The following is a 24,538-nucleotide window of genomic DNA, read 5'->3' as shown; positions in this document are numbered from 1 at the left end:
GAGGGCAGAGCCCTCCCAGCACAATTATAGCCAACAGCTGTAGTTGTAAGCTTGGACCAATGGTCTGAACACATGGCCCCATGTGCCTAAGTGACATAGGCTGCAAGTAAACAAAGCTTGGTCAGGTGCATGTAACTGAGTAGGATCAAAAGTCACGAGAATGTTGTAAACATCTTGACCACACCCTACTTTGCCTCATGGCATCGGCTATAAAATAAAGACAGGGCTTGTAGTCTATGGCGCTGCTTTCCTTCTCTTGTCTATCTTTTTTTAATCCTTCATCACCCCCACTTGGGTTCACTGAACCTGGCTGAGCTGGCATGGCACATAAGGCGCCCTGGGCTGAGTATGCTTTGGCTGCCGGCTCTCCATAGACATAATTATACATGGAGAGGCAATTAATGCTTCTTTATCTTGTTAAAAGCACATATCGTTGTTAATATACATTGATTCTATATGATGTGTAAATGCAGCCTAAATGCCATGGCTTATGTGCTATTCTAGTGCTTTCTTCCCTAACCCAGAAGCTCAACTTGGTAGACATTGGAAAGCCAAAAGGCATGGAAGCATTCACTACCGGTTGGAAGACTCAGCCTTGTGCTACTACAATGTGCTTGGCTAAAACACAGAATTAAAAACTTCCAAAACAACTAACATTTGAATTAGCCAAAATAGTTCAAAAGTTCAAATGAGCTATTTTGTGACATGACTACTTATGGGCTTTCTTGCCTTCTGGGACAGTCACTTAAGCAGAGAAACCTAGGATACCAGAGCCAGAGCGACCATAGGGATAACCTTGTCCCACTTTTTTCAGATGGGGAAACTAAGGCCCACAACAATAAAAATCACAAGCATAGAGGTGATATCATTCAGTATTGAAAATAGGTGGCTAATTGAAATTTCTGATTAGTGGTTAGTAAAAATCAGGCATCTCTGAATTAGCTCTCCCGAACAGAGAAGCATATCTTCCACATTCAAACGTGGCAGTGATGTTTATACAAGCAGTGTTATAATCTATTAAGGCATTAGACATCAGCCTGCAGTGCTTCTGGGCTTTTATGTGTAATAGGAAGAATGATGGAGCCCCGTGTTATAATCTGACTGCTTCCTGGTGTATTCCCTTAGTGGGGTTACATTACTGTTGTGGGGTCGAACCTTGGAGTCAGAATAAGACCACCAGAGGCTGATGGTTGACTAAAAAAAGCAGGCAAGGATTTATTGAACTGGCCAGGATGGCTGCAAGAGCACCACATGCAGGTGGCCGCACTCACGACCGCACTGTCCAGGTATAGGCAGTCCTTTTAAAAGTCTAAACCACAAAAATTTTCCTTTGTTCTAAATTCTAAATTCTAAAGGCTGGGAACAGCCCTCAGTGTTGTTCCCAGCCACATCCTGCTGGAAGTGAGAATGAGGCCCTATCTTGTGATAGCAGATAGTACAGAAGCAGAGCTGAGCAGTTAATCTCTAAAGGTTATTACAGTTTCTACTCCTGAAGCTACTGAGTCAATGGGAATCAATCTCCCGTGGTCCTGGTCCACAGGCACAGGAAAACTGCCTTAGCCTCCAGGTCTCCATTTGGAAGCTGATAATAGCAGGGCTAAAATTCAAACAGCAGTTTTTACCTAAGTATGGTTGCTACCAAACTTCAATTACTTCTCTGAACCTCAGTCTCTTGTCTGTGAAAAGGGTGAGCCAGAACTTGTTGCCTATCACAGAGTGATTGCCAAGATGTTACAAAATAACGTCAATAAAGCACTTTGCCTGGTACCTAATGGAGGAGGGCTCAGCGCCAGCTACAGGTTCCATGATGCCTCATGTCCCTCAACTATCACAAAACGACCATGTGCTGTGACAAGCTCAAGCATGGGTCCCGTGCCCTGGATTCGCTTCTTCCCCGTCCCCTCAAATGCCTGTGTGTGCCCTGAGGGTACTGGATGCTTCCTAACCACCAAACCCATGATGACTCAGAGCTTAGAAGCCGCCCACAGCAGGCTGGAGGGCAGAGGCGCAGCTTATGTGTCAAAGATTAGGTTGTTACTGGAGGGAGCAGGATGCTGCCACCCCAAAAGGTGTTTCTTTGGCATGGGGAATGTTTTAGGCTGATTGTTTTTAAGAAACAAAAGACTCAGGCAGGGCTTTTTGAACCTGTCCCCTTAACTGCTAAAAGGAATTTAAAGGATTGTCCAGGGTGGGCACTATCAGCAGAGGCATCTACAAAGGATGGGGGGCAGGGCTTGAAGACCAAAGTCCTCTGTGTGTCCTCTTGTCTCCGGGTGGCCTAGCAAATATTTGTTCTGTCATCTTCTTCATGTGGTTTACCTTCCTCCCCTTTGCAGCCCCACTCCTGCCCCTTCTCCTTCCTTCAGAATAGCAGGTGAGCCCCTCTGCCTAGCCATCTAGGGACTCTTCATATTCTTTGGAGTCCCCACACATACAAAAGTCAATTTTATTTCCTCCTGTTAATCCATCTCAAGCCAATTTAATTCTTAAACAGGGCAGAAAACCTAGAAGGCTATGGAGACAGTTCTTCCTCCCCAGACATTCCTTTTTTTTTTTTTCCTTTTTGTTTGTGGCCGACACCTTTCAACATTGAGAATAAGCGTCGGAGAACTTTCCCCGAGATATGCAGCTTAGAAGACAGGACCAGGCGCAGGGCATGCACAGGGTCAGAAGGCTGCTCCCTGCGGGGCACGGGGGCTGGGACAATGCTGCCTCCAGGCAGCTGGCATGGCTGCCTCCCAGAGGAGATGTGGGACTGATCCGGGCTGTGGCTCTGTCTCCACCTGCGGAGAACTAATCCTGACTATCTTTCTGCTGGCCCAGAGAAACCCAAACCTCCCCAGCTTCTGCAGGGCTTTATCTCCTCTTTCCAGGAACACATTTGCTTTCTCGGAGGTGCCACTGAGCAGCTGCTGCGCAGAGCCCAGGGCGCCCTGGTCAGGTCACGTTTCCAGCCCTGGGAGGTTCAGAGCCAGACCCCCTGATCCTGATCCTGCTCCCTCTCCCTCCCTGGGCTTCTGTCTCAATTAGAAAATCCCTTCGGCGAGCAAAGCAAAACTCACACATCGCTCCCAGCTGCTCTGAGTCAGGGGCAGGAGGGAGGGAAGCAGGAATTCCTACTTTCGCCATAAATTGTATGCAAATGAGCTCTTTTCCTGGCAGAGAGCAGGCAGAGCGCTCTTTCATGAGCTAACCCCGCTCCTCCGCTGGGAGGGCTGTTCCTTTAATTCGCCAACCGAAAAAGTGGGAAAGGATGTCTGGAGGCGAGGCGTCCCATTACAGAGGAAGGAGCTCACTATATAAGCCAGCCAAAGCTGGCTGCACCGGCCACAGCCTGCCTACTGTCCCACGCGCTCCCGCGCACACACGCCAGCCCCTCCTGGAACAAAGGCGGCGAGAGGCACGGGGACTCCGGGCAGCCACCTGGGAGCCGCTGCTGCTCACCTCCCCTCCGGGCGCTCATTCCATGGAGCTGGTTCGTTAAGAATCTAGGTCCTTGCCAGCTCCCAAAGGTAAGTCTGCTTCGCCCCATCACCACAGATCATTATGACATACTGTTTGCCTTCCTGGTACCAACTGGGTTGCTTTTTTCCTGATTACAAAACTTTTGTCTTCTCTGCGCCGCTATTTATTCTGATCTGGGTGCACCTGGGCTGTTTGCTGTAAACTTTCGTCCGTTTGTTCTGGTTCTATGAATAGTCACACATGGAAGGAACTTTCTGTGAAAAAAGTTTTTATCTGTGCCATTCTTCAGAGGGGAAAATAAGAACTTTCGCTTCACTCCCTGCCTAGCCGGTTCACCTGTGCAGGTTTCTGGGCCGTTAGGGAAGATGAGTTTGCGCACTGAAGTTTGTGGAGAGCCTTAAGCTGGGATGGGATAGGGGAGGTTGATTGTGGAGAGAACAATACACATTTACACCTAAGCAGCCCTCACCTTACACTTCCCCTTTGGTATCGTCCCCTCATCCCACAACATCCGCCCTGTGGTCAGACCTGGGAGGGGGTGAGGGCTGGGGACAGGAGCCCCAAGGTGACTCCTAGGGCCAGGGGAACAGACTGCCTCAGGCTCTGAGACCAGAGAGCTGGACACCTCTGTTCTGAAGGGTGGGGACTCTGCGGATGCCTCCTGTCTCACTGGTCCTGGGGCTGGGCACATGGGCATGTTTGGGGCGCTTGGAGCCAGCAGTGTGCCATATCTTTCTAGAATCGCCTCTCCCTCCTGACTCCTCTTTAGAGAAAGCCCTAAGAAACAAATTCTCCCCCAGGATGAGGGGAGCCCTATTTCGCCTGGCTGGCTGGAAAGAATCCAGGGGCTCCCCTCCTTCATTGGTGCTGTAGGGGATTAAGAGCTTAGGTTTTGATATTGGGGATCCCTTTCGTATCCCCACCACCCCCACCCCATGTGTGACTTTGTTGTAAGTACATAACCTCTTTGAGCCTCAGTTTCTACTTCTCTAAAATGGGCAGGATCACTTCTGTTGTCCTTAAGAAGAGAAAATGAGTGATTGCTCAGTAACTGGAAGTTTCGATAATCATTGGGATTTCCCCATCTGCCCTCACCTTGGAGGTTAAAGGGGGCGTTTGGCCAATGTCGGATTGCTTCTCGTGTGTTCCTCACCGCCTGTCCCACTCCCTGGCATTTTATCTTGCCAGGTCTGAGGCGTCTCACTAGGCTAGCAGGTCAGAGTCTTGGCTGCATTTTACAAGCAGGAAGCTGTGTTGGCACAGGTTGGGAGAAAAGGGAGCCGCCTGGGGCTGGTATAAATGCTGGGTTCTGATTCCGGAATGCGCCGGGTTTTGAGTTCGGGCCTTTGCAGATTCTAAAGCTGCGGCCATAAAGCACCGTGCTGCTGGGGGACTCTTTGGCAATGCTTTCATCCAGAGGGAGAGCCCGCGAGAGCCCCGCTTGAAGAATGAATACTGCTTTTTCAGGTTCTGTGGACTTTTCCCCCTTCTTTATGGCGCTTTCCCATATGTGCTTTAGAAATAAGACCTGCTGCCCACCCAGCCAGCTTTCCGCCTTTCCCTGCAACCTGACAAGCTCACTCAGGACTGGGGAGAGGTCTGTCCTGTGCTACGGAAACCGTGGGAAGTTTGCTGGCAGAGGGTGTATTGGAGCCCTTTGCAATAGATGTGAGTGCACTTCGACCCAGTGAGCTGTAATGAGGTGACTGACAGTGTTTAGGGGAAGAAAGGGTGCGTGATATGAATATTATCTGATTTGCCTGAATGGAATGAATTAGATAAAGATTGAATGGGGTGCTGCTAATCTTATTGTTAAAGTGTGTGTGTTTTTTTTAATGCCTTGTTTGAAATACCTAGTTTCCCTATCTCATCTCCCACAATCTCCGCAACCCCCAAGGCATCACTGACCTCTCAGCCCTCAGCTTTGCCCTCCCTATAGGAGGAGCAGATTGATCTTAACCTCACAGAGCTCAGATGAGATCAGACCTGGCAAATTTTTGACACACTACCTGGCACATAGTAAGAGCTCAATAAACAGAGGCTTTTCTTTGCTTGATTATTTGCAAGGATTTGTCCAAGACTAATTAATGTTCTCAGCCAATGGTTTTCACATTCATTAAATGAAATTGAGGGCAAAACCCCAATATCTGGCAGGGAAATGTGGGGCCGATGGGGTTGAATTGGGATGGAGGGTCCAATATTCAGCCTGTTGCTTTCAGCCTCTGGGACATTTCCATAGAACCTTCAACACAGAAAACACAGTTAGAAGCAATGGAGCCAGGTGGTGTGCATCTAGGCTGCAATTTTCCCCTTTGACCAGGATCTGCGCCTCTCTGAGTTCCCACCTCTAATGGAAGTCGGAGCAGTTTCCTAAGTAGCACAGTAGACAAGAATATGTGTGGGAAGTATAAAATGCTAAAGGAAAGATGATTTTCTTTTATTGTGAAACTGTTACAGATGTCCCCATCTCCCCCTTGCTCACCCCTGCCAAAGCACTGCCCCCTTCCCTCTAGGCACCAGCACTGTTGTCTGTGCGTGTGGATTATGTATCTGTTCTTTGACTGATCCTTCTTCTTTCCTCTCCTCCTCTCCTCTCCTCCCCTCTCCTCCCCTCTCCTCCCCTCCCCTCCCCTCCCCTCCCCTCTCCGACAGTTGCCAGTGTGTGGCATGCATCCATACCTCTATTTCTGTTTTCTTCTCAGCGGAATAAAGGCCATGTATGACAGACCCATAGCTAACATCAAACTCAATGGGCAAAAACTAAAGGCATTTCCCTTAAGATCAGAAACAAGACAGGGATGTCTGCTTTCACCACTCTTACGCAACACAGTGCAGAAGTCCTAGCCACAGTGATCAGACAAGAAGGATGATTAATTAATGTAATGATAATCTATAGGCCCTTTGCGTACATCATCTCACTAAGTAGCTGCATGTCCCTGAGGAATGGGCCAAACCTACTAGACAGAGACTTGGCTTGAAAAGCAAAGAGAACGCGACCATTTTCCTGAGTTCTCGGACTCAGAGGGATGGAGCCAGTTTTCAGACCCAGGTCCCCATAACTCCCAAGTCAGAAGCACATTGCACTGTGTGCATGCCAATTACTGCTGCTGCTTGCACTGCCTTTAGAAGGAATAAACTTCCTTTCTGACTAAATCTGCCCCTCCAGCCAGATTGTGGCCACCCATAAATTCAGTGGTAGCCTGATCATATAACCAGAATGGAATTTGGAAAGGGAATTCAGGCTGACAGAATGAAAAACACGTCCCACTTAATCCTAACCTTTCTAAGGCTCACAAACAACTCAGAATGCCCATTCTCCCCTACCTATTATTGATTTCTGTTGACATACACCCAGGCTTTTTTTATTTTTTATTCTCACCCTAGGATATATTTTTAGAGAGAGAGGAAGGGAGAGAGAAAGAGAGGGAAACATTGATGAGAGAGAGAGAGACATCCATTGGTTGCTGCTCATATATCCCCCCACTTGAGGATGGAATCCCAAACCTAGATGGCTGCCCCAAAATGGAATCAAACCCCAGAATGTTTGGTGTATGGGACAACACTCCAACCAACCGAGCCATTTGGCCATAGCACTCCCATGCTTTCTTACAGGGAAAACATATCCATCTGGCTTCAAGCACAAGTCCCTCCACACTAAATCGTGTCTGTTTGAAAAGCAGAAAGTAGGTAACATTTAGTTGACTCTTAATTCACAATCTCTTTGTGATGGTAAAACACACACACACACACACACACACACACACACACACTAGTTAATGTTGAAGGTTATATACCCCTTGTGTGAAGAAGGGTTTGACTGTGGTGTCTCATAATTCCCACTCTAACAACTCTAACAGAGTTATGAATGACTAGCTCCATTTTATGGCCAAAAAAAAAAAAAATCAAGGCTCAAGGAAGTTAAGTGACTCATCTGAGGGTTTTCCATAATTGGCTTTGAACCCAAGCCTTCTGGCTAAAGCCCTCCCATTCTTTCCACTATGCCGCCTTGTCTCCTAAAGGCAGGCCAGGCTTCCCTCTTACAGAGCCTTAAGCAACGTCTCCCAGTGATTGGCCAAGCGGCAGAGAAGCCCCCCACCCTTTGCTGTCTATTGATTTTACGGAATGGCCGGCATATATCATTTTTCATGGCCCTCTGGCAAGGTCAACCTTCGTGGGGCCCTTCTCTGCCTGGAAACAGAAAAGGTCAAATTTCAGCCCCGGGAAAGAGAAGAATGATTCTGAAGGTAGCAGTGAGGTCCTTACCGCTGATTTTTCATTGCAGAAAGATGCTCACATAGTTCCATGCAGGACAGGTGGGCGCTCTGCCTGGGAAAGCAGGGCTGTACCCGCACCCTCTCTGATAGCCAGGTGAACTGAGCACCTGGTTTTAAAAGGGCCAACGGGGAGAGAAAGTCAAATTGGTGTGCAGCCTTGGGGCAGTGAACTCCCGGGGGATCCGGAAATGGCCGTCGGTTCTGAGCCACAAGCTCTCCTGTAGCCTCAGAGAGGAGGGTGAGGATTCAATCACTTCTCACTTTGAGGATGACAGGGAACCCCCTTGAATCTAATCCCAGGCTGGAATGAACACCTTCAACACGTGGGAAACATAGATGAAGTCTCCTTTCCAAGCGGGGAAACCCCTTCACACTCCAGGCAATGCTGTCACCCAAGCAGTGGCCTCATCTACGAGAAAAGTCTGTGTCCTACCTGATTATAACCCTGGGACCAGACCTTTTCTTTGTCTCTCCCAGTTATGCCCTTAAGCTCAGAAATCTTACTCTGTTTCCTTCTCCTCTGTCTCAGGATTCCAGCTGCTCCTGAACTTTAACAACCGCCTAGTTCAGTGCTTAAGGAGTCCCTCTGACCCTCCACCATTGAATAAAATGGAAATGCTCATGTTGAAAGAAGACCATGAGTGGAAAATCCCTTCTATGTGTATTTTAGTGTATTTGTCAGTGGGAATGATAAAAATTATTTTACGCCAACTTAGCTCAGGTTTTTTAAATGTCCTGCAATTCACAGATCTTCATGATGCAGCTGTAGCAACCCAAATAGGTTTGGTTGGCCCTTGAAACCTCTCCAAACAATCTATGTCAAGATCCAGAGGTATTTCGTAAGCTCTGAGTAGACAGTCTGCTTTAGAATTAACCGCTGATCAACTCTGACCCTGGAGGACAACTGGCTGCTACTGACTTCTGCATGCACATGTTCAAAAAGTTCTCCTAGGAGGGGCCTCGGGAATGATCATAATAGCCAATATTTACTGAGTACTCTACAGGCATTATGCCATTGAATCATGCACCGTTGTTTCCAGCAATTCAGACACTGGAACCTGAGGTTGTAAGAGTTTATGTAGCTTCCTTCCCCAGCATCACACAGCTTGTTGCTGGAGCCAGAACTCAGAGCCAGTTTCAAATCCCAAGCAAGTGTTTATAATCAGCATGGTGAGCAAGTTGTGCTCAGCACCATAATTCATCTCTGACGCCAGAGAGGGCCAGACACAGCAAATCTGAGGAAGAGTCAAAATCTTGTCTGCCTGGCCCTCGTGTTCTTTCCAGCGGCGTTGCCACTGTTGGGCTCTCTAACTTGCTCCTTTGGGACTCACTTCCTGTAGACTCAGTAATAGTGTGTGGTTTCTGATGTAATGTTTCCTCTGCTGAGCTATGAGCTGTAGGAGAATGAGCCTAATGCATACCTTATCCCTCCCATACCCTGAGACCTGGAGCATGGACACACATGGTCAAGTACAGGCTGAGTGAAGCGAGTGTGCCTGGCAGGCTGGTGTACATGCTCGCTTTCTGGTTTCCACAAAGTTCTGTGCTCCCCCCATTGGCTCCCCTTCCACCTGACTGCCATTGATGTCAAGTGCATCCATGAGGCAGATCTTTATCCTGAAGCCTTTCCACCTGCAGGCAGGTCACAGGCCCTGGGGAAGGTGCTGAAGAAACTGCTGGCCCAAAGGAAATGGAGCAACAGCACAGCATTGCTTTTCTTCTTAGCTGTGCTCTTTGATTTATGAAGCCTATTCACATGCCAGATAAATTTAACAAGGTAGGATACTCATAGATTTACACACGTATAAGTAACATTTCTATGCATGACTCTTAGATTCTCCCCGCAACTATAAGTGAACTGAGGCCGGAAATGCTGTCACTTGCTCAAATTACAAGTTGTGGCTTGGCTCCTCCCCAGGCCTAACTCCCAAATGGTGCTTCTTTCACCGTGCCACTCCACACTCTGGTATTTTTTAGGGTAAGAACAGAGGTTGGGGACAGCAGGCGACTAGCTAGAAACATATTTGTGTTCATTGTCCTAACAAACAATACAGAGATGTCACAGAACATTGATCTAACCTCTAGGTGTAGGTTGTTAGAAAATAAACAAAACAAAAAATATCCCTAAGATGCATAGAACATTGAAACTAAAAGGGCTCAGTAATATTCAAGCCAAGGACTTGGCCACTGGTTTTAAAAGGTTAGGGCTAGGCTAGGCCAGCCAATCTTGGTTGGTGGTTGTGAACCCATGAACTAGGAGGTCATGGTTTGATTCCCAGTCAGAGTACATGCCTGGGTTGTGGACTCAATCCCCAGTAGGGGGCATGTAGGAGGTGGCTGATCAATGATTCTCTCTCTTCATTGACATTTCTCATTTCTCTCCCTCTCTGAAATAATTAAAAACTTAGTTTTTGTGTTTTTTGTTGTTTTTCAAAAGGCCAGGGCTGCTCTCGACCTTATTTCAACTAAAACACCACCACTTTTATCTGTTTTGCACACTGAGCTTCCTCGTGAAATGTCATTTAATGAAAGAGTTCTGTGACCAAAAAAAGGAGGTTTTGTAAATTGGTGGCCTAGTTTATTCCCTTCACTTTAAAGATAGTGAAACTGAGACCCACAGGGGGGGGAATCTAAGATTTCATGCCAACTGGCAACATGGTCAGGACTGAATTATAGTTCCTTTGACTCCTGCTCTTGGAAGCCAGAGATAATATAAAAAGTGTCAGGGTTAATACATTGTTTAAAAGGGAAAAATTAACAGTTTTACTCTTTGAATAGCTTTGGCATACATCGAGCAAGGAGTTCTCTGTATTTGTTATCTATTGTGAACAAACAGCACACATTTCTTGTGTTATGGTTTCTATAGGCCAGGATTCCACGCTCAGCTTAGATAGGTTTTCAATCTCGGGGTCTCTCATGAGGCTGCCATCACAGGGTTGGCCAGGATTGAGGTTTTGTCTGAAGACTCACTTCTAAGCTCACTCAGGTGGCTGTTGGCTAGCCTCAGTTCCTCCAGGGCTGTTGGATTGAGGGCTTTAATTCCCTGCTGCCTGTGGCTCAAGACCACCCTCACTTCCTTCCACCTATGTGTCTCCAATATTAACATTTGCTTCATCAAACCATAGAGCCTGTCAGCAAGACAGACATCCTGATAGTGCAAGTGACATCCCATCACTGTAGCCATATTGGTCGCAAGCAAGCCACTAGACCATCCCACACTCAAAGAGAATGACAAGATGTGACAAGCAGGAGGCAGTATTATTGGGAACCATCTTAAAGTGCCTGCCCAATGTCGCTAGTTTCTGACAACTTCTCATTAATGACAAATTTATCCAACCTTCCTGTACTTCTGTTGATGATGAACAATCAGTAATATGGCTGCCACTAAGAAAGACTGTCTTGTTTAAGCTTCTCTTCCATTTATGAGGTGAAGCCAGGTGTTTTGAATTAAATGTTGTAGTTCATTGGGAAACCATGCTTCCTCTTAAAATCACCCCAGGGCAGCTTCCAAGGCAAGGACTTCAAATGTATTTTATTCAAAGGCATGACATTCAAAGTGACCCAAGCTGAAACTGACCCATTGCCCTTCTCCCCAATCTGTTCCTCTATGAGCAGATGTAATGAAGCTAAAATCTAGGATTAACTCTGTCTCCCTTTCCACATTTTTACTACCCTTCCATACACCAAATCTTGTGGACTCTTCTGCCTTGACAAGTAAATCAACAGCATCCCCATTGGCCCCATCCCACCAGCCTTAGGTTGTAGCAGTCACATTCCTCCCAAGCCTAAAGATGTTCAAATGGTTCTCTTCTGACCACAGGAAAAATTCAAATTCCCAGCCTGGCATTCAGTGTTTTTCATGATCTGGCTCCTGGTCTCCAAATGCCCTCCATACCAGCCAACAATTGCATGCCTTGTATGCCCTTCAAATGCTATTCCCTTTCCTCAAATGACCTTATGTTTTTCACCTACTCACAATCTCCTTTCAAAATTCAGCTTAGAAACCAACCACCTTCTCCAGGGAGATGAGATGACCTTTTACCCCTTGTTTTTCTCTATCATTAGCATGTCATTTTGGAATTGCCTGTCTGCCCACAGGATGACTCCTCCTGCTAATGAAGCTCTTGAAATGAGAATCTGTACCCATTTTATCTGTGACCGAGCTCAACTAGAATAAAACTAATTCTCAATAGCAGGCAGCAGTCCTTGTTGTTTCCCAGGTTTGGACTTCCTCTTCCTCAGCAGACTTTATTCAAAAAGCCCAGACCTTGGAATTGTTTTCATACTTTGCCCTCTTGTTTCTCAGCCCTGCAGAGTGATGTCATAGTATATGCCAGGAGGAAGCCAGCACAGTCTGGGGACACAGACCTCATGGGATGTCCTTGCTTTCAGAGGTGGCCCTCGTGATCACAGCATGCACTGCCTGGGATTTTGTAAAAACCAGTACCAAGGACAGAGGAGGTCCATCTGGGGATTTGAGGCTGAGTCACAGGAGATAGGAAAATCTGGAGGTCATAACAAGGGTCAGCCTACAACTAGTGGGAAGCAGGAAAGGGCTCAAGAAAGGAATGGAGACAAACAGTTCTCTATCTTAGAATATGGAGAAATTCACACCCAAGGGAAGGATTGGATAATAAGTAATAGTATGGCTGTAGCATCAGAAAGTTCTGGGTTCAAGAGCTTGCTATCTGCTTGTTATGTGATCTTAGCCAAGTTACTTCCCTAAGTCTCATATTTCTCATATGTATTAAATGAAAAATTAGGTTATTGTGATGATTAAATGAGGCAATTCCAGTGCATTACTTAGCACAAAACTGGCAGTTACTATAAATATGTTTTTTTTATCTTTGTTTTTGTAATGATTCTTAATAATTATTTCCCAATAATGTGTTCTGTAGGATGCACTTTAAAAAGCATTCTATGACCAGAAGAGTTTGAGGAATACTTGAGACTGGGTCCTGTTCTTGGAAATTCGTAGTTTATATGTCCACTAATACATAGTTCTAAGGGTTATAGATACAGTAGAAAACAAGATATGTAATACCCTTTTATTCATGGAGTTTTACATTATGGAGGAAGAAGGTAGACAGTGGAAAGGAGTCAAATAAATTCATAGTACAATTTCAGGTAGATATTTGCTAAGAAGGAATATAAAATACAGTAAGGGGACAGGCAATAACTGGTGGTGTGAGGTTGATCTCTTAGACAGGATGGCACATGGAGGTGACGCTGGAGCAGAGATCTGAATGAATGAGGAAATGAGCTCTATAGGCAGTGGCTAGGAGTTAGGATTTCATTGTGTGTGATTAGAAGCCAATGGGAGATTTTGGGTAGAAGAATGCATGACTTGAGAAATCCTATAGCAGCTAATCTATTCAGCTTTATTTCACCCAGTATCCCCACACTTTTTAACCTTTACCTACAGGGTATTTATCTAAAAACATCTTGGAATATAATCCAGTCAATTCTAAACTGGAGCACAAGGCTTTGTAGAATGTAAAAGGACTATGAATTTGCTCCCCTTGCCTAGACCTACAGTAATAAGCCAAAGAAATCACTTGAGCCAAAACAGGCATGCCCAGAACAAGAAAACTAGCTCTAGGGGTAGATACAAGCAGGATGTAACCCTAATTAACAACTCCTTTTGGCTAAGATGATCAATGAGCACAGCCTGGCTTCAGCAGACCCTGGAACCCCATCTCAGGCCAAAAGAAACTTGCCAACATCTTCCTCGAAGCTAATAAGCATTTGTGAACAATACACCTTGGCTTAAGCACCCTCCAAAGGGGAAGTGTTTAAACTTAACTCCCGCCAGAGGCTCTGGAAGGAAGACAGGGGTCAGATATTTCAGTGACTACATGTGAACAGCCCCCAGATTGCTGCTGGAGGTCTAGGAAATAGAAGATAAGGGGGTCTGTTGGGGCTCTGATCTCTTATTTTATCAGACAGTGTTGATTTTCCCCCCTTCTACAAACTGCAGAGAGTTGCTTGATGAGTCAACCTGATATAGTAGTTCAAAGTCCAAAAACTAGCTCTGTCTCTTAGGCCAGTTGTTGACCTTCCCAGAGTACCAATTTAGCTTTCTAAGAATCATAATAATCCCTACCTCACCAGGTTCCCATGACAAATAACAAGATAATTGATGGCATCTATAACCAAAGCATCTAGCATAAGGCTTGGCACAGAACAGGTATATAGTAGCCTGGCAACAAACTGTTAGTTTCCTTCCTGTCTAGTTCAATCTAAATTTGGTTTTTATAATACTAGTTGCCATTTATTAACTACTGTATTCCAGAAAGGTCACCATATATTGAGTAATGGCCTACTTTTGTAAGTAAAGTTTAATTGGAACAGCCATGCTCGTTTATTTATGCCATGGCTACTTTCTCTACAATTGGAAAACTGAATTTGTGGCAAAGACCATCTATCTGAAAGCCTAACAGTTACTATCCAATCACTTGGAAAAAAAGTTTGCTGATACCTGCCAGTCAGTGTGCTAAATTTATATACATAATTTTCAATTGGCAGAACTAGCAAGTTGGGTATTATTATCCTATATAATAAATATGCAAATATACTGAATGGCAGAACAACCAATCAACTAATCAAAGCTAATTATGCTAAGGCTGCTCAATCACTTGCTATGATGTCCAATGAACACCAGGGGGCAGACGCTCTGACCAGTAGGTTAGCTTGCTGCTGGGGTCCAGCTGATCAGGATTGAGTGAGATGGGCTAGAGACAGACCCTGAAGCTCTCCTATGGTACCTCCCTGGCCGATGGTGCACTGGTGGGGTCCCTCAGCCTGGCCTACGCTCTCTCACAATCTGGGATCCCTCGGGAGATGTCAGAGAGCTGGTTTCAGCCTGATGCCACAGGCCACTCCCCTTGGGAGGGTGCCAGATGTAAAGCTCATGACTGGAGTGCTGCAAGCCTCTCCCGATCGGGACTGATTGGGTGCAAGCCCGCCAACAGGCACAGTAGGGCTGGGATGAGAGGGAGTGGCAAGTAGGAGCTGCATGCTGTATTGGATTGCGCTTTTCAGCCTGATTCCTGCAGGCTACCCAGAGGGACCCCAACCATGCCCAAATTCCTGCACCAGGCCTCTAGTGTATATATACATATATACATATGCATATATGTGTATATATACACATATACATATATACATATCCATATATATACACACACGTGCGTGTGCGTGTGTGTGTGTGTGTATATAGAGAGAGATTGAAATAGAAATACTCATCTAGTCGGTCCCTCTCCAAAAATATATCCCAAACTCTATACCTGAAGGTAGCATAGAAAAATCTTAGAAGAGTTATTCATTTCTTTATTTTATTCCTTTTTGCCCCTCACTATCTCAGGGCAAATTTCTTGACTTTTCTGTCATATGCTAAATTAAATTATCCTGTCTAAAAGGGGATTTTCCCTTATTTATTTACTTGTTAACTTGTTCATCTAAGTCCATTCTTTAAAAAATAAAAGTTGTAATGTCTAGACCTTCTAAATGCTAGCATCCTCAAACTAATTTCTTGCAAGCCATACTTTTTTCCCCCCAGATAGTGCATAACGTGAGGTACAATTTTCCAGAAAGGAGAGATCTTTAAGCTCCCCTGTCTGCTACTTCTGACTTTATCTTTCTCTCACTTACTCACGCTCTCTCCAGGCCAGACTCAAGCAGAATTAGCTATTTCCCAGAGCTTTGAGGATTTGACCAAGACACAGATATTATAGTGCATCTGGTTTTGTGCCTCCTCTTGAGTTAAAAATGTAAACAAAATCGTCATGCACACCCCAACTCCCCAACATCATTCTCCTAAGAGGTCCCATTTGAGGAATCTTAACAACTCTACTTTCATCAATAATGCTGAATTTCCCTCTGATATTTATCGCATAAATATTATTTCTTCAACCTGAATAATGAATCTTGCTTCATTCGATGTCCCAATCCAATGGCATTTGGTAAGTGTCAGGCACAGGATAAAGGTTAAACTGTTTGCCTCAATCTTAATTTAACATGCTAGAGAGCCTCAATCCTGACGATTCATAGGTATTTCATTACTCCTCTAGTATACAGGGTGGGACAAAAGCAGTCTTACCATTGTATGTGAAACGGAGTCTATTCTTGTATTATTATTCATTAACTAGAGGCACAATGCACGTAATTTGTGCATGGGGTGGGGGGTCCCTCAGCCCAGCCTGCACCCTCTTCAATCTGGGACCCTTGAGGGATGTCCAAATACCCATTTAGGCCCAATCCCAGGACTGTTGGTTCCCAATGCCTTGCCTGCCTTTCTGATTACCCCTAACCCTCCCCTGCCAACCTGGTCCCCCCCAACTGCCCTCCCCTGCAGGCCTGGTCCTCCCCAACTGCCCTCCCTTGCAGGTCTGGTACCTCCCAATTGTCCTCCCCTGTAGGCCTTATCCTTCTTAACAGTCCTCCCCTGCAAACCTGGTCACTCCTAACTGCCCTTCCCTGCTGGCCTGATCACCCACAACTGCCCTCCCCTGCTGGCCATCTTATGGTGGCCATCTTGTGTCCACATGGGGCGGCCATCTTGTATGCTGGAGTGATGGTCAATTTGCATTATATGGTTTTATTATATAAGAATATTGTATTACTTTCCATACAATTATAAAGCCAGGTTTGCCCTATCCTTTATAAGAAAATGAAAAGATAAATAGTCCAAGAGTGATGTTCTTCAAACACTAAACAACCAAGTGAGTTTGGGAAACATTCTATAAATGCCCTTTCTTGGATATTTCCAGGGAACACAAACACTTTAAAACCCTGGGAAACCCCAAAAGCTGTGTAATTTGCTTGGTTTCAAAGATCATTTGGTTCAAAATAGCAGTTTCCAAGAATGTTTAATTAGAAAAACTTTCCCCTTGCATTAATACATGTCAGCATGTTAATGTGGTTTGTACAGCTAACTTCAATCAAAGTCAAGGGTTAGAAGTATCTCTATATTTCAGGCTCATTGGCAGCTCCTCCTGCTCTAAGTCATAAAGTTCTTTCATGGCTAATATTTATTCTGGACCCTAACCACTGGGTCCTTTTGAAGTTAGTCCTAATTTAGTCACAGAAAAACTACCCTTTAACATTAAAGGACTATAGCAAAGCTGATGGGCAGGAATGGGGTCTCAGACTCATGAGTCAGTCCACCAGAATTAAATCCTTACTGCCCTTTCAAGATGCATGATCTTGAGCTGGGTGAGCCTCAGTTCCTTCATCTGTAAACTGAGAAAAATAAAGGCAACTACCTCTGGGAGAGGATCCCATGAGATAATCCACATAAGACAGGTAAAGCAGTTCCTGACATGGGTGTTTTCTACCAATGTTAGTTATTACGGCAACATTCAAATGACCCCATTTTGAGAAAGAAAGTAGGTGATGAAGGTGTGTCTGGAGTAATCTTAGTTGTCCCTGAATGTCCAGTCTTGGAGACACATTTCCATTTTAGGAGTCAATGTTTATAAAAATGCATCAAACTTGATTGAATGTGATTCAGACAAGCTTTTATAATTGTCAGTGACTGCCCCGGCTCCCTCCGACACTGGGACACAAGCTTCAGTCAATAGCATTCCATTCATTTGAATATCAGCACATTGAGCTGGAAAAGACTGCCAAAGCTATCTAGATTCGCTATGCCAAATATTTGGCATACATATCAACACTCCCTCCATTCCATGCCCATGGCAGACATTACTAATCCATCACAGTTATTTTCCCCTTGAGTCCAAACATGGCCACAAAATCCTTCTCAATGCAGTTCTGGGAACCACATCAGCTAACTGACTTGGACACATGAACAAAATCTGAATTGCCATCCCAAACCAATTCAATCTCTTCACCAATTCATGAACTTCTACAATATAATGGTCTATGTTTTAAAGTATATTCCATGTCATGGAGCTTCCTCATAGGGAAGGACAAGAAAAGAAAGAGAAAGGGGGAATAGGTGTTAACATTTAGTTAGCATTTAGTATTAATAGTCAGGCTTTTCTTCCACTCACTATCTCCAATAACCCTGCAAAGAGCTCTATTTTACACGTGAAGAAGCCACAGTTTGGAAAAGTTATAGGACTTTGTCTAAGGTTCTCAAGCAGGTAAACAGAATTTAACCTCAGGTCCTCCTGACTGTTAAAGCTATGTTCTCTTTCCCATCACAGTGCCTCCTTCAGGCTTTTCGAAGGCCTTTCTAGCTATATCTTTGGCATTGGGTGGCTGATAATACTGACATAGGCCATCATGTCTTAGCCATTTTTAGAAAATCTCTAGAGTCATGTGTCTACCTAGAACCTGTTCTACCTAGATAAATCTCTTTTATGTTAATCATGGCTAAAGAGTTCAAAACCACTTCCAAAACTGTGAAAGAGTCAACCAAATTTCTTAAAATTCTGGATGAAGGCCAAAACAGAAGAAGCCATTGTTCCATTGGGAAATGAATGCAAATGCATTTTTTAAACTTTTTTTTTTTTTTTTTTTTTAGAATTTTTTAAGAATCTATATTGCTGACACTTGGTCAGACCATTTTTTATTTTCTTTTCTGTCTAGGCAAGAAATAGAAGAGGAAAAGCAAGTGCTCTGCAGAATTTTTATTTCAAAAATTAAAACCAGACCTTACCAGGGCAGTTTGTGGTTTGAATGTATCAATGGACCTAGTTATATTTCCCTGAGCTTTTCTTAGGTATACTAAGCCACAAATATGAACTTGGTATTGTGTCTAGGCAGAAATGTTTTATGGATTAAGATTTGGGCTTAATTTGGTTGGTAATGAACCTTCTGTTAGGAGGTTGGGAGAGAGGAAGCCACGAAGCACCACCTTAAGCCACTTAAGTCAAATAACTAAAGAAAGAACACAGTATTTGGGAAGTGTTGTACTAAGTATTGGCCATTTGACTTGGGTCTAAAATAAAAACCAATCCCTGGCCAGTGTGGCTCAGTTGGTTGGAGCGTCATCCTGTATACCTGTACATTAAAAGGTCACAGGTTCAATTCCAGATCAGGCACATACCCAGGTTGTGGGTTGGGTTGGATCTCTTAAAAAATCAATGAAAATATGTCCTTGTGGAAAGATTAAAAAAAAAAGAATAAAATAACAACCAAATTTAAGTTGGGCAGAAATATTGCTGAATTAAGCAATGGACCATAGGTAATTAGAGCCAAAGGTATGCTAGAATTGGAGCCACACACACTTGCTTGTTTTACAAGGGAGTGGCTGTGACTTGCCGAAGATCACCCAAGTGATTGTCAGAACAGTTGCTCAGAGCTCAGGATCCCTTGGGATGTTGACTAGAATCCATGGGAAGGAGCCTTGTCTGTCTTGGCTACTTTCATAACCCCTGTGTTTAGAGGTGTGTCTGGCACATAGCGCATAGTCACCGAATAGCTGAAGGAATAAATATGAACTAATTTCAGGAGTGTGGCTATGATGAAATCCTTGATGCATCTTGCCTTAGAAAAGATCACAGGAGAATTATATGAGGGCCTTCAGGAAAATAAAAGGATGTTTTTGTTCATTAGTTTCATCAATATGAGTACCTGCTGTATATGAAATCAAGAAATAATATTCAACTTTATTCTATATCAATAATGTTGTACATTTACTATGTTCTAGATACCATGCTTGGTGTTGGGTATTTAGAGATAAACTACTTTGCCTGTGTCGGACTATTTGTGGAGTTTACAATCTACACATAGTCTGTGTGCATTCTAAGTATAGAAGGACTAACTGCACACACACTAACTGCTTACAGTCAACATAAATACAAGATAGAATTTGCTTCTTGCTCTAAAATAGGAAGATATACACCCATAATAAAGTTACCTCAAATCATTTTTAGAATAGCATATGATAGAAATACCACATCAAGTATTCTGAAAATTCAGAAGAAGGAAATGTTACCCGTAAAAACTTCTAATAATATTTTTAGCTTTATCTTGAAGGACAGATTTTATCCATTCAGAGATATCAAAAGGGCTTTCCAGCAGCCTTCAGGAATCTTCTCCCAATGATAACTGAAATGTAACATATCTCCAGGTGTCCCTCGGCATGCTTTCTCTCTACAGCACCCACAGGCTACAGACACCTCAGTCCCTAATTCCAGGGAATTGGTGGTAGTCTCCTTTTGAGCCGGGTGTTTGGAGTCCTATGGACAGAGCATGGCTCTGGTCTCAGACATAGCACCTTTCCTCTCCAGACTGAAGGCCATGTAAGCTGGTGGCTCAGTGCACTTATTTTGGACTCAGATGGACCCGCATTCAAATCCCTGAACATGCACAAGCCACTTAATTATTCCATGCATCAGTTTCTCATGTGCAGCATGAAAAGACACCGCCTCATATCATTTTGTGAGAATCTGAAATTGGAGATTTAAAATGCTCAGCACAGACTTTGGTCATTTGGTCATTCTGACCAGCACTACTGAAACTTGCTTGTGTAAGTTCTAGTTTCTGAGATTTCTGGAGTCAGAGAGCCGGTCCTTACTGGCCCAGGCTCCTCAGCACCCAGCACATTGTGCAGCACGTAGTAAGTAAACAGCAAGCAGTTCTTAAAGGAAACTTAACATTTTTACTCTTGCTGGTGGCGTGGGAGCATACACAGTATTATCAATCTACAGTGACCCTTAAGACTATCACAAATATTAAATCCACAATACATCTATTTAAAATTTACTAGTATTTCATTTTTAAGAGGAAACTGTTAGCTTTATGTTCATAGGAAACATGTATATCTTCTTCATTTTTATATCCCTCATACTTAACACAGGGCTTGGCACCTGGCAGGTTATTTGATAAATACGTACTGAAAAGATGGGTAGTTATGTAGATGAGTGGATGAAGGTATAGATGGAGGGATGTGTGATGATTGGAAAATTGAAGAAATATTACAGGAGCAAGAAATCTGGAAATCTCTTAACACAGATGTTCTCCAAAATCCCATTGCTCATATTTCTCCCTGAAAGCCATTAAATTGATCACAGACTAAGAATGACTAGAAGCCTTTCATATGCAGTTAATTTTGAAGTCCTCCCAGTAATCTGGGGAAAGAGATAAACCTCAATCAAATTTCTATTGTAGATCAAGAGGCAGGATCTGTGGGATTAATATCAGCTTTACCACTAATTAGCTGGTGGCCCTTTCTGGGCGTTTCAATTCTGTTGTTCTCCTTCATGTCACACTCTCTGTCTATTGAATTGGACATGGCTGCCTGGAGTGATATACTCATAGCTATTCTGAAGTGGGCTCCACAGAAGTACGTGGGTAGGGATTAGAAAGATACTGCCTCATATCATTCTGCCTTGCACACTAGAAGCATATCTTGGGGGCGGGGGAGGGGGAGGGGGAGGAGAGACACAGATAGTCACTCCTGGAGTTAGCAATCTTACAGTTGCGCCTAAGCCCTGCTCAAGTCTCATTTTAATTCTTTAATCTGATGTTTGTCCATGTCTGTGGAAAGTGTTACAAATCTGAGCCAAATGTTTCCCGTCAGGAGCAATGTCTTGGAAGATTAAAAATCACAGCAGCCTGTTCTGGAGAAAGCCTGGCTGAGCAGCGTGGCCAGCCAACCCAGAAGCAGCATGGCCTCTTGGCCAGTACTAACCTCCCTGAAGAGGGTTCCACCCAGGCTCATGGGCGCGCCTGGTGCCTGTCTTGCTACTGAAGAAGGTTAGAAAGGCTAGGAGGAGGCCAAGACTATGGCCATAGCTTTCCTTCTCTCCCAAGGGTTTTTGAATATTCTTGGTCTTTAGGGTCTTTCCAAACTCCCCTAGAAATTCCTCAACCTTCAGGGTAGCCTTCAGTCACTGCCTTCTCCACACAAAAGACACCAACCCCTCACACATACCAGTTAGGCACTGTCCTAAGTATTTCCAGGTATAATCTAATTTTTATCACTTGCAGTTGATAGAATTCTATTGTGGGGTAGATATTAGTGTTATCACTTCACAAATAAGAAAATTGAAGTTCAGCACTAATCAATTTGGCTCAGTGGATAGAGAGTCCGCTTGTGGACTGAAGGGTCCCAGATTTGATTCTGGTCAAGGATGTGTACCTTGGTTGCTAGCACATGCCCAGTAGGATGTGTGCAGGAGGCAGCTGATAGATGTTTCTATCTCATCGATGTTTCTAATTCTCTATCCCTCTCCCTTCCTCTCTGTAAAAATATACATATATGTGTGTGTGTGTGTGTGTGTGTGTGTATATATATATATATATATATATATATATATATGTAATCGAGGTTCAGAGAGGCAGTGTAATGTAGCATCTGGATTGCTGCCATATGAAGTTACTCCTATCCAACCATTTTTTACCTACAAAAATGGCAATTCTGTATGGTTCCAACTCATAGCAAATGGCAGAACCAGGATCTGATAGTATTCAATTGACTCTAGAGCAGATGTTCTCAAACATTGTGCAGATGTCCCAGAATATTTGTCCATGGTGGCATTTATCATTCTTCCCTATAAATGTATGTTCACAATATCTTTCCTTTCTGGACTCACTGAGAGCACATACATCTAACAGCCTGGTCTTGGGACTCTCTCATCTTTGTTGAATGCAAGAATGAATGATTTTTTAAAATAAACTCATCCTCAGCTTTCTGGGAAGATCGTTGGCTCCACTAGCATCCTAATTGGGCATCGGTTAAGCCACCATGTTACCTAAATGGATACATGCTTTTCAGTGCCGGGACTCAAACACCTAGGGCTTGGAAGCATTTGGGTTTGGCAATCAGAATTTTCTCGATTCTTTTAAGATGAAGGTTGAGCTGGACTCAGTCAACTATAAAGTCCTTGGAAAAGAAATCCACACTGAAGGCTCTTTCCTGGCTCCTCTTCTCTTCCTGGCACATGCCAAGAAGGAATTTATGAATGTTGGGAAGAACGGAGGGTGAGGAATTTCTAGAACCTTTAAGAATGTCATGTAAGCCACTCCATGCTTAACTGGCTGTGCACACACAAAACATGCTCTTGTTGTGAGCCGTCTCATGCGTTGCCAAAATGATGTGGAAAGGGATTCATTTGAATTATTTTACATTCGTGCCTAAGTCAACAAGATATATTCTTTGAGCTACTAAAAATGAAGTGACCAGTAACTAATTCTGAAATATGATGCTAGCTTGTTGGAAGTTTTATCTTTATCTAAAAATGAAATTGTTTATTCTCCAGCTGTGACTAAGGAAAAATCCAAAGGTTGTTGATTCCTTCAACTAGCAATGGTCTTTGTCCTGTGGTGAGGTGCCTAAAAATAACCCTTAGTTTATTCCATGCTGCTCCTAAAGGCTAGAGCTCTGCAGGGGGGGAGGGGGGTTTGATAACAAGCCAAGAGGCAGCTTAAAGTATAAAATTATTAACCAACAAGCCCCTGGAACATGATTGCCATATTGATTGTGGTTTCCCTGTTAAATGAAGGAACTTGAGTAATGTTCTGAATATAATTTATAATGCCAAAACCTGGAGAATCATCCTATTCTGGCAGCATCTAATGCCAAAGAATGAAGCAAGAACTAATTTTTATCTTTCTTCAGTAATGAAGTCCTAATACTTTAGTACCCCTTATCCAGCCTCTAAAATAAAACCTTTAAGACCATTTTATTTTTTGTGCAGGGAATAAGCACCATAAATGTGGCAGGTATTTGGAGACAGAAGCCTGTCTTTTCAACAGACAACACTATGAGCAATTAGGCATGTTGCCTTAGAGAGAGATCATGTCCTCCTTGCTGTGGCTCTCCTGACTCGTGTGCTCTCTCCTTTCCATTTCCCAGGTGTATTTACGCCCCAGTGGCATCCCATAGTTATTTGTCCATAGTGTTGGGCATCTGCAAAGAGGAGCTGTTGTTATTACTATCTTCTCCCAATTCTGTTGCCTTTTCTAGACTTCAGCAGGCTTCACATTATACCCCCTACTACAGTTGTATTCATCTGTGTTTTAGACTCTCACCCATCCTTCAGGTCCATCCCTTTCGAGGCGATTTTCTTGAATATCTCAAAAGGATGTAGTAGCCTCCCTCTGAACTTTAATAGGCTTAGATTGGTCAATCAATCCTTTCAGTTACCCTTTTAAATTATTATTGTAGTCATGATGTATCTTCCTGATTCTTCCATCTCTCTATATGCTGGTTTCATCTCTGATCTATTCTCTAATTAGTGTTATTATTGCTTCTGTTATCTTTAGATACCATATATTGAGCACCTACTGTGTATCAGGCACTGTGTTAATAGCTTAATATACATCTTCTTATTTTTCCCATCCTCCCACAAAACTATGAACTAGACATATGTATAATCTTGTATGAGATGAGGCAAGTAAGACTCAGGTAGCAGCTACTAAATGGAAGAGCTAGATTCTAATTCAGGTCTAGTTCTCCCAGAGACCAGGCTGTTTCTTCCACATCCAGCTGCTCATCAACAAAATTTTTTAGACTTCTAAAGGAAATGGACTTGGTTCTTTTAAAAACTCCTGAGCAAAGTCAACAGAAAAAGGAGAATCCTGAGTTTTTCTTTTATAAGCTCTATCAGCTCCCAAGAAAAGAGTGAGGCAGGGTAGGACCAGATGATATTGTGGCCAAAGTGGTATAAAGAGCAGCTTAGAATTTGATTTGAGGAGAAGAATCTCCTGTAGAACTTCGAGCTTTAAGGTATACAGAGAGAAAGTGAAGAAAATGTCCTATTCCAAGGGTAGGAAGTGGGAGGAGGATGCTGACCTGGGGCAAGGTAGATGTTCCTTCAGATTTGAGAACTCTTATCCTGTACATATTTGAACATGTAACATATGGAAATTACAGTGCA

The 24,538-nt window shown here is 43.7% G+C and overlaps 1 protein-coding gene across 12 annotated transcripts in view; it reads left to right on the top strand.

The window, feature by feature from the left end:
* The first annotated feature begins 3,234 nt into the window (after positions 1 to 3,234).
* The window catches only part of TNC (tenascin C), an 81,351-nt gene continuing 60,047 nt past the window's right edge, over positions 3,235 to 24,538 (top strand). For 4 of the 12 annotated variants that reach the window (XM_036432805.2, XM_036432804.2, XM_036432807.2 and 1 more), the window contains exon 1: positions 3,237 to 3,512. The gene's annotated coding sequence lies outside the window, so the exon portion shown is untranslated. Of the gene's footprint in view, positions 3,513 to 24,538 lie in introns of all 12 variants that reach the window. The other 8 variants (XM_036432802.2, XM_036432799.2, XM_036432795.2 and 5 more) reach the window with 4 other exon arrangements.

The sequence above is a fragment of the Pipistrellus kuhlii genome, unplaced genomic scaffold, assembly GCF_014108245.1.
Source record: "Pipistrellus kuhlii isolate mPipKuh1 unplaced genomic scaffold, mPipKuh1.p scaffold_m20_p_12, whole genome shotgun sequence".
NCBI lineage: Eukaryota > Metazoa > Chordata > Mammalia > Chiroptera > Vespertilionidae > Pipistrellus > Pipistrellus kuhlii.
This window is presented reverse-complemented; position numbering and strand designations above follow the sequence as displayed.